Here is a 9,226-nt window from a genome sequence, read left to right on the forward strand (position 1 = left end):
TCTTAGTCAGTTCAGCTCTTTGGTGAATTCAGCTTGCAGTAGGGGAGCTTCAGTGCTGGTGCACTGTTAGCCCAAAGTGAGCTCAGCAGCCTGTAACTAGACTCCTAATGGAATCAAAATTAGCTCTGATATTCCACAGTGGAGAGAGGAGGAAGTGCAATTAGCATATAAGGCCCTCAACAAGGGGCCCATGCCACCAAGCGTTAATACTTGTCCCCAGCCTCTCTCAATTCACAGAGTTTTAAAACCCATGACCCTTGCCTAGCGAGTGCTACTTAGTTGATGGTGAGTCCCTCCATCATAACAAAAGGCCAAGTACAGTTCCAAGCACAGTTCCCATAATCAGGGTAATAACAATTTATTCTTCCTGCCCCAACAACAGAGACACTGGGGATCCCACGGCAGCCAAAGTGACCATTTGGGCAGCTATGGCCTCATTCTAGGCGGGGTGGGTGTGCCTATGCAAATGAGATCGGCCCCTGAAGTTCTTTTCCACAACTTGCCACACCTCACCACCAGATGTCAGGGTGGAGCTCATCCTGACTCTGCTTACACATGCATTCAGACTCAGTCTTGTTGGCACTAAGTTGTTCTCATATAATCCAGCTAGAGACAGACCATGGGCACGAGTCTAACACGATAATACTCAATACTCTACAGGTCAGGACCTACTAGGAAACAGTTTTTAAAAACATCATCCCAGGAATCACTGACAAGACATATTTGCACCAAATCCATCCAGTAGTAGAAGTGTAGGGTGGAGATATGTGGGTTTGGCCTAGTCACCTTTCTGCCAGCTAAATAAGGGGAATGCTGGGGGGGGTGGGAGGAAAAAAGGATTAAAGAGATGAGAAAAAGTGATGTAAGTCATCACATTTTGATGGAAAGGGAGTATGAATATGATATTCCTCTTCTCCCTCTATCTAAGCATAGCTTAAAATCCAAATTTTAACATAATTCAAAGCAAGTCTGGGTTGTTTACCTGTTAATACCAGTAGCTTACACAATCGTTGGAGCAAGTATTATAGGGATAGTTATGCAAAAATATATTCCCTTATTTTCCCTCTTTCTTCAGTTCTCTTTGTTTTTCCTTTTTTCATTCATCCCTTTTATAGTTTTTCCTTTCTATGCTCTCCCAGCACCAACCTTCTTTCCACATTGCCCTAGCTCCCTCCTTCTCTGTGCAGCTTTTTCTTCCTCTTTTTATCCTTCCTTGTTTGTCCGTATTTCTTTTTCCTCCTGAATCTCTTTCCTTTTTCCCCAGGTTCAGGCCAGCGGCTGGGGAGTTGTGGCAGTTGCTGTCTCCCGCAGAGAACCAGTGGCACCTGTTATGAGTGAAATTGACTTGATTGCACATTTGCTGTCAGGGGCACTCACAGCAGGTGCCGAGTGCTAAGTGCTTGAGTGGTGCTACACCTCCCCAGCGACGAGCACACATCAGTTTGCAAAGAAAAGATAGACCCACTTGCACCATACTTTCAGTAAAATCTCTTGAAGATTCCTTATGAGTTACAACCAGCAAGATAGGAACTTTTGGACTAGCGCAGTAAAACTCACTGAGGCATGGACTGCCAGAAGAGATCTAGCAGAGCGACGAGGCAAGATGAAAAGTAGAATGTTTTTAATCTCTAAGTGTGTGAGTGAGTGGGAGAAAATAGAAGGAAAAAGGAGGAGGGAGAGATCTGTAGCCAAAGAAAACCACCCAGTGATTGTTTCATTTCCTCGGCTGAGACCGAAATAGGTGCGAGAGGTTGCGACAGGGAGGGTGTTTTTGTTTTTAAAAGGATGACTCAAAAGGGTAGTGACCCTTCCCCATCTGGAGTGGCCAGTAATCTTGTTAGAGATCTATAGGCCAATCAGCAGCTCTATTTCATTCAGGCACAGTCCTTTGCATCTGGTTCTTTATTCTCTTTAATCTAAAAAAAGTTATCTGGTTTCAAGTGTTACTATATTGTCCTTGCTGGAGCTGTCCTAGCACCAAAAAGGACGCTACCCCAAATGCTCTCCTTTAAGTCAGGAAGAAAGCTCTGAAGTACCTCAGAGACACTGAACAAATTATTTGAAAGAGGTTCCAGAGTCAGTGACAGCTTTGCCAGATGTAAAGTCAGGCTCCAATGCTAAAAGCTCCGTTTTAAAATTTGCTGAATTATTTACTTCACAGAAAGCTTGTTTCATTCAGCTAGCAGAAAGCGTTAGGCTGCTGGTTAACTCGTGGGAAACTTCTAGAAGCATTCTATTATTCTGTTGAGAGAGATATTTTTGTTATTGTTCTGATTACTGAATTATTTCATTTGTGGAGAGAATAATATGAATCCACGTGGTCTAACAGGAGTTGATCTGCTCTTGCTGTAGATTCGTCAGTTGACATCATTAGCCTTATATGAGGGATTCCTTTTCTCCCCAACGCCCCTGAAATTACAAAAGGAGGGCTTGAAAGGCAGTGAGCGGATCTTGTGGAGTTCCACTAATGCACCCTGGATGACACCTGGGGGTGAGAGGGAAGAGGATGCCAGCTCTTATGGAGAACCATAAGTTGAGCCCAGTCACATGGTCGAAGAGAGAGGATCTGACCCCATGACATCATAACATGCTTCTGTATCGTGTTGTCACTAGAGCTGGTCAGAAAATGGAATCATCATCCAATGAGGAACACCAACACTTCAGTAAAAAAATTCCAAATTGGAATGAAAAATCAAAATATCCTGTGAAAGGGAAATTCGAAAAATGTTTGTTTCAGAAACAGTAAAACATTTTGTTTTAGTAATATTGAAATGTAAGTGTATATAATAGTCAAAACAAAATGAAACTGAATAATAGTCTAAATGAAACATTTTGAAAACATGGAAGTGAAATGTTTTGATGTTTCTGAAATAAGAAAGTGGAAGCAAATAGTTACAAAATCTTCCCATCAAATTTCATTGACAATGATATATTCCAGTGAAAGGTTTCAATTTTCATGAAACTGCAGTTTCAATGGAAAATTGTCCAAAAAAAATTGGACCTCTCTAGTTGTCACAAAGTGAGGATTATCCCATCAAGTGAGGAATAAGCAGCAGGAGCAGATAAACTTCTAAGGACCAAAATCCTATTCTTTGTACATGTCTCTAGCATTAGTAAACAAGGTGCGGAAGAAACAAGCAAGGTGCAGAACTCCAGATATGTACACAAATACACACTAGGAGGTTTCATGACATGACATAATCTTTAATTAGAGATTAATTCCTGGAGACTCTAGGACAATCCTGGAGGGTTTGCACCCCTAATACACACACAAGACACACTGCAATAACATTTAGTTTTTTGTATCATGGCAATGCCTGAAGCCTGCAACTAAGATCAGGACGAAGGCTGGGTGAAATTTTTCATTTGAAACTTTTCTGGCAAAAAAAGGCAGATTGGGGTGCATGTGAATTTGATTTTTTGCTAAATTATTTTGGTAAAAAAAATAAACCCTAAAATTTTTCAAAAAACATCAAAATGTTTCATTTTGATACTTCTGAAATCAAAAATTGCAATTTGAAACTACTCTTTGTTTGGAAATTTCCATTTTATTAAAAGTATGAACACATTAAAAAACCTTCAATCTACATGAAACTTCTTTTGGGTTAAACGAAATGGTTTGGTTGTAGTGAAATGAAATTATTTTCAATTTGCTGAACATCTAAAAATAACTTCATTTTCATTTTTCATCCAAAACTTTTGTTTGTTTCGTATTGCTAGGCAACCAAAATATCAATTTTTGCTCAACTCCAATCAGGACTTCAGTATGCTAGACGCTACCTATGCATAATAAGACATAGTCCCTATCCTGAAATGCTTGCAATTGAAATGAACAAGAAAGGGAAAGGGGGGATTTTATAGACAGCAAATGGAAACAGGGACATTAATTGATTTATCAATGGTCACGCGTGAAGTCGGTGGCAAAGCTAGAAATTGAACCCAGATCTCCTGAGTCCCAGCCTTGTGCCTCAACAAAAAGACCACCCTTCCCCGCAAAACAGTCATGTTCTCTGTCTACAAATCAAACTCAGGCCATGGTAGAGAGAGCACTGAATCCTTTAACAACTAGATTGGCATGGGGCTCTAAAAGGTCCTATATAATCCCTCCTTGGTACAGCTAGAAAGTCCCAGTACTTCTAGCAAGTTACCACTATGTGTGATTGCTAGAATGCTTGCCTGTTCACACACAACACAGCCAGCTCCAGCCTCCTCACTCCCTCCCCTCAACACCCCTTTCTTATTTTGTAAGGATGCAAATGTGGTGTAAAACTTACATCAGTGCAATGTCACATCCTATGGACATTTGAAATTCACAAATGGGAATCTTTCTATTCATTTCAATGGGGGTTGCATCAGGCAGCAAATACAGAAATTTGTATCTTATTTATTTGCATGTCTATTTTTAGAGTAGGGAATTATATATCAAAGCCATGTTGCTTACAAAGACTATAATAATTCATATTTCAGTGTTAACAACTTTAGTATATTGTACTTCAAAAGCATAGCATTACACTTGAGTGCCTTTTGTATTTTTCTTTGGCTCATATGGTGCATTATAACTTAAGTATACTTCTCATATAATGAAAGTAATTACACAGTGAATGCGTTGAAGAATAGACTTGATACAATGTCCCAGAAATTGTGATGGTATAAACAACACTGTAGTAGATTATTATGCTTTGGGGTTTAAACTGGGTGATATCTCTATTCAGCAACAACTAAAAGTGTACTTAAGGCATGAATCCAAAACCCATTAGTCAGTGGGAAAGACACAGGCTTTGGAAAGGATTTTTATTGTACTTTATCTGTAACTGTTCGATATTAATTTTAGGGGAGTTCACTGATTTAACTGCATGTTAACAGAGTTTGTGTGACAATGCCAATATTTTTAAGCAAGGGAGTTTTTAAAGTGAATTTAGCACTCCCTGGAAGTTATTAGCCCATTTGACCTCAGTTGAGAGACAAGGCCCCCAAAAGAGACTCAGCCTTGATCATCAGACAGAAAAGAAGGAGCAGAAAGGAACTGGAGCGAACTAAGTACATGAGAGAAAGCAAAAATCCAGGATCCGCCCATTTAAGTTCCAGGAAGAGGTGGATCTAAGACCATAAGGAACTAATGGCCTGCCCCCCTTAAACACAAAGGGGGAGGGGAAAACAGAGCCCAGAAACCAAGTAAATGACGGGAACACCAAATGAAAAAACAGGAATGGGAGTGTAGCACAAAGGTTAAAATGATGGAACCAGAAAGGGACACCAAGTAGAGAACCCCAGTCAGCACCCACTGTTCCACAAAGGAGACTGAGTCAGTGGATGCCATCCAGGAGAATTTGTCCCAGAGGAGTGAAACAGTTAGGAAACAGAAGTATGCCCTACCATTGCAGAGAACCACTCCGGCAAGCCTCCTCCTCCTCCTGGTCAGATGAATGGCCACCTTGGCCAGTTTCAGGATGAGGTCCTGCAGCTTTGTGGCACTACAGAGTGGGAGTGCACAAAGGTGAGATGCAGGGAGAAGCACAGCCAGCAGCTCAGCAGGAAGTAGTTCTGGAGGAGCGGGGGGGGGGGGTGGCTGCAGGCTTGTACACTGCCAGTGGGCTTGTGCCAGCATGTACCTCTCACCACAGAAGGGTCACATGTCCAGGAGACATCTCCAGGAATTGCACCAACCAGACTCCTGTGCTTGTAGTTCTGTACAGGAGCTGCCAACTTAGAGAGCCCTTGTTCTTTTTTGCATCATCTCCAGAGCCAATAGAGGGGTGCCGTCTTCCACCAGGAGATAGTTGATGTGGGATTTTTGGTGTCCTCTACTCTTCCATGATACAGAAGAAACGGGAGCTGCAATCCATCTCCTGAAGGACTTGGATACATAACTGGATAAAGGTGCCCCCTACTGATGGTTATCAAAGGCCCAGAGTACCTCCCACTGCTTCTAACAGTCTCTGCAAAGGGATGGATCGATCCGCAGGTGAACAGCCAGGTGCTTCTGCAGCTACAACACCTTCTGCTCCATCCCTCCTATGACCGGCCCCTCAGGTATATTAATGGCAAAAGAGCTGTGTGCACAACTTCCCCACACCCTGCCACCTCTGCATAAAGGGGAAAGCACTCCTCTGCCCAGACCATGCCAGCCTGAACTACTGGAAGAATGCCACAAAGGCCACAGGCTGTTATTAAAGTGCCAGGAAGGTCTAGCATCAGCCTGATACACTGAGGACTTCAGTCTTTAGTATTACCAACAGAACAAGTGCCCTGTGGACAGCAGCTATAGTATAATGTGTGGAGCTGGTGAAAGGTTTCAGGAGGGACCGAGTTCAGTGTGACACCAATGGACGGAGGAATGCAAGCAGGGCTCAAGTCACTATCTCCCAAACTGTATCACCTCAACATAACACATTGGCTACACAGCATGCTTAATAAATATCTCTTTTCTACAACCCTACCTGCCTGCTACATTACTTCTTGTTACTGAAATACTCTAGGCTGCCCAGCCAATGTTCGTTCCAAGTCTTGAGAACAACGAAGTCCTGCCTGTCTGTGGTTATTATTCAGATCCAAAAGCCACATTAGGCACTCTGAAGATCATCTTGAAATAGTGCATAGATCTTTTTTTGTTTTGTTTTCTGGAATGGTGGGAAACTAGCCTTCCAGCATTAAATCTGTTGAATGCTTGTCTCTTCACAAGTTCTGCCAATACACATTCCACCACCTCTCCTGAGATGCCTTCCAGTTATCGTTTGAGTGTCAGCAGAAAATTTTCTGGCTAGGCAAAGAACAAGCTCAGCCTCCATTTTGAGCAAATGGGTCTTTAAGTGGCAGCAGCTCCCATAGAATCATAGAATCATAGAATATCAGGGTTGGAAGGGACCCCAGAAGGTCATCTAGTCCAACCCCCTGCTCGAAGCAGGACCAATTCCCATTTAAATCATCCCAGCCAGGGCTTTGTCAAGCCTGACCCTTAAAAACCTCTAAGGAAGGAGATTCTACCACCTCCCTAGGTAACGCGTTCCAGTGTTTCACCAACCTCATAGCGAAAAAGTTTTTCCTAATATCCAATCTAAACCTCCCCCACTGCAACTTGAGACCATTACTCCTCGTTCTGTCATCTGCTACCATTGAGAACAGTCTAGAGCCATCCTCTTTGGAACCCCCTTTCAGGTAGTTGAAAGCAGCTATCAAATCCCCCCTCATTCTTCTCTTCTGCAGACTAAACAATCCCAGCTCCCTCAGCCTCTCCTCATAAGTCATGTGTTCTAGACCCCTAATCATTTTTGTTGCTCTTCACTGGACTCTCTCCAATTTATCCACATCCTTCTTGTAGTGTGGGGCGCAAAACTGGACACAGTACTCCAGATGAGGCCTCACCAATGTCGAATAGAGGGGAACGATCACGTCCCTCGATCTGCTCGCTATGCCTCTACTTATACATCCCAAAATGCCATTGGCCTTCTTGGCAACAAGGGCACACTGCTGACTCATATCCAGCTTCTCATCCACTGTCACCCCTAGGTCCTTTTCTGCAGAACTGTTGCCTAGCCATTCGGCCCCTAGTCTGTAGCGGTGCATTGGATTCTTCCGTCCTAAGTGCAGGACCCTGCACTTATCCTTATTGAACCTCATCAGATTTCTTTTGGCCCAATCCTCCAATTGGTCTAGGTCCTTCTGTATCCTATCCCTCCCCTCCAGCGTATCTACCACTCCTCCCAGTTTAGTATCATCCGCAAATTTGCTGAGAGTGCAATCTACACCATCCTCCAGATCATTTATGAAGATATTGAACAAAACCGGCCCCAGGACCGACCCCTGCGGCACTCCACTTGACACCGGCTGCCAACTAGACATGGAGCCATTGATCACTACCCGTTGAGCCCGACAATCTAGCCAGCTTTCTACCCACCTTATAGTGCATTCATCCAGCCCATACTTCCTTAACTTGCTGACAAGAATACTGTGGGAGACCGTGTCAAAAGCTTTGCTAAAGTCAAGAAACAATACATCCACTGCTTTCCCTTCATCCACAGAACCAGTAATCTCATCATAAAAGGCGATTAGATTAGTCAGGCATGACCTTCCCTTGGTGAATCCATGCTGGCTGTTCCTGATCACTTTCCTCTCATGCAAGTGCTTCAGGATTGATTCTTTGAGGACCTGCTCCATGATTTTTCCAGGGACTGAGGTGAGGCTGACTGGCCTGTAGTTCCCAGGATCCTCCTTCTTCCCTTTTTTAAAGATTGTCACTACATTAGCCTTTTTCCAGTCATCTGGGACTTCCCCCGTTCGCCACGAGTTTTCAAAGATAATGGCCAATGGCTCTGCAATCACAGCCGCCAATTCCTTCAGCACTCTCGGATGCAACTCCTCCGGCCCCATGGACTTGTGCACGTCCAGCTTTTCTAAATAGTCCCTAACCACCTCTATCTCCACAGAGGGCTGGCCATCTCTTCCCCATTTTGTGATGCCCAGCGCAGCAGTCTGGGAGCTGACCTTGTTAGTGAAGACAGAGGCAAAAAAAGCATTGAGTACATTAGCTTTTTCCACATCCTCTGTCACTAGGTTGCCTCCCTCATTCAGTAAGGGGCCCACACTTTCCTCGGCTTTCTTCTTGTTGCCAACATACCTGAAGAAACCCTTCTTGTTACTCTTGACATCTCTTGCTAGCTGCAACTCCAGGTGCGATTTGGCCCTCCTGATATCATTCCTACATGCCCGAGCAATATTTTTATACTCTTCCCTGGTCATATGTCCAACCTTCCACTTCTTGTAAGCTTCTTTTTTATGTTTAAGATCCGCTAGGATTTCACCATTAAGCCAAGCTGGTCGCCTGCCATATTTACTATTCTTTCGACTCATCAGGATGGTTTGTCCCTGTAACCTCAACAGGGATTCCTTGAAATACAGCCAGCTCTCCTGGACTCCTTTCCCCTTCATGTTAGTCCCCCAGGGGATCCTGGCCATCCGTTCCCTGAGGGAGTCGAAGTCTGCTTTCCTGAAGTCCAGGGTCCGTATCCTGCTGCTTACCTTTCTTCCCTGCGTCAGGATCCTGAACTCAACCAACTCATGGTCACTGCCTCCCAGATTCCCATCCACTTTTGCTTCCCCCACTAATTCTACCCGGTAGAATTCCATGAACTTCTGGAAGTTAGATCGCCTTCTCCCACCATCCTTTTGTGCTCCCAGAAGGTATTTTGAAATCTCCCACGTGCTGATGTTTGAGGGGTCTGGGCTCCAGTGG

Source organism: Caretta caretta, chromosome 2, assembly GCF_965140235.1.
Source record: "Caretta caretta isolate rCarCar2 chromosome 2, rCarCar1.hap1, whole genome shotgun sequence".
NCBI classification, from domain to species: Eukaryota; Metazoa; Chordata; order Testudines; family Cheloniidae; genus Caretta; species Caretta caretta.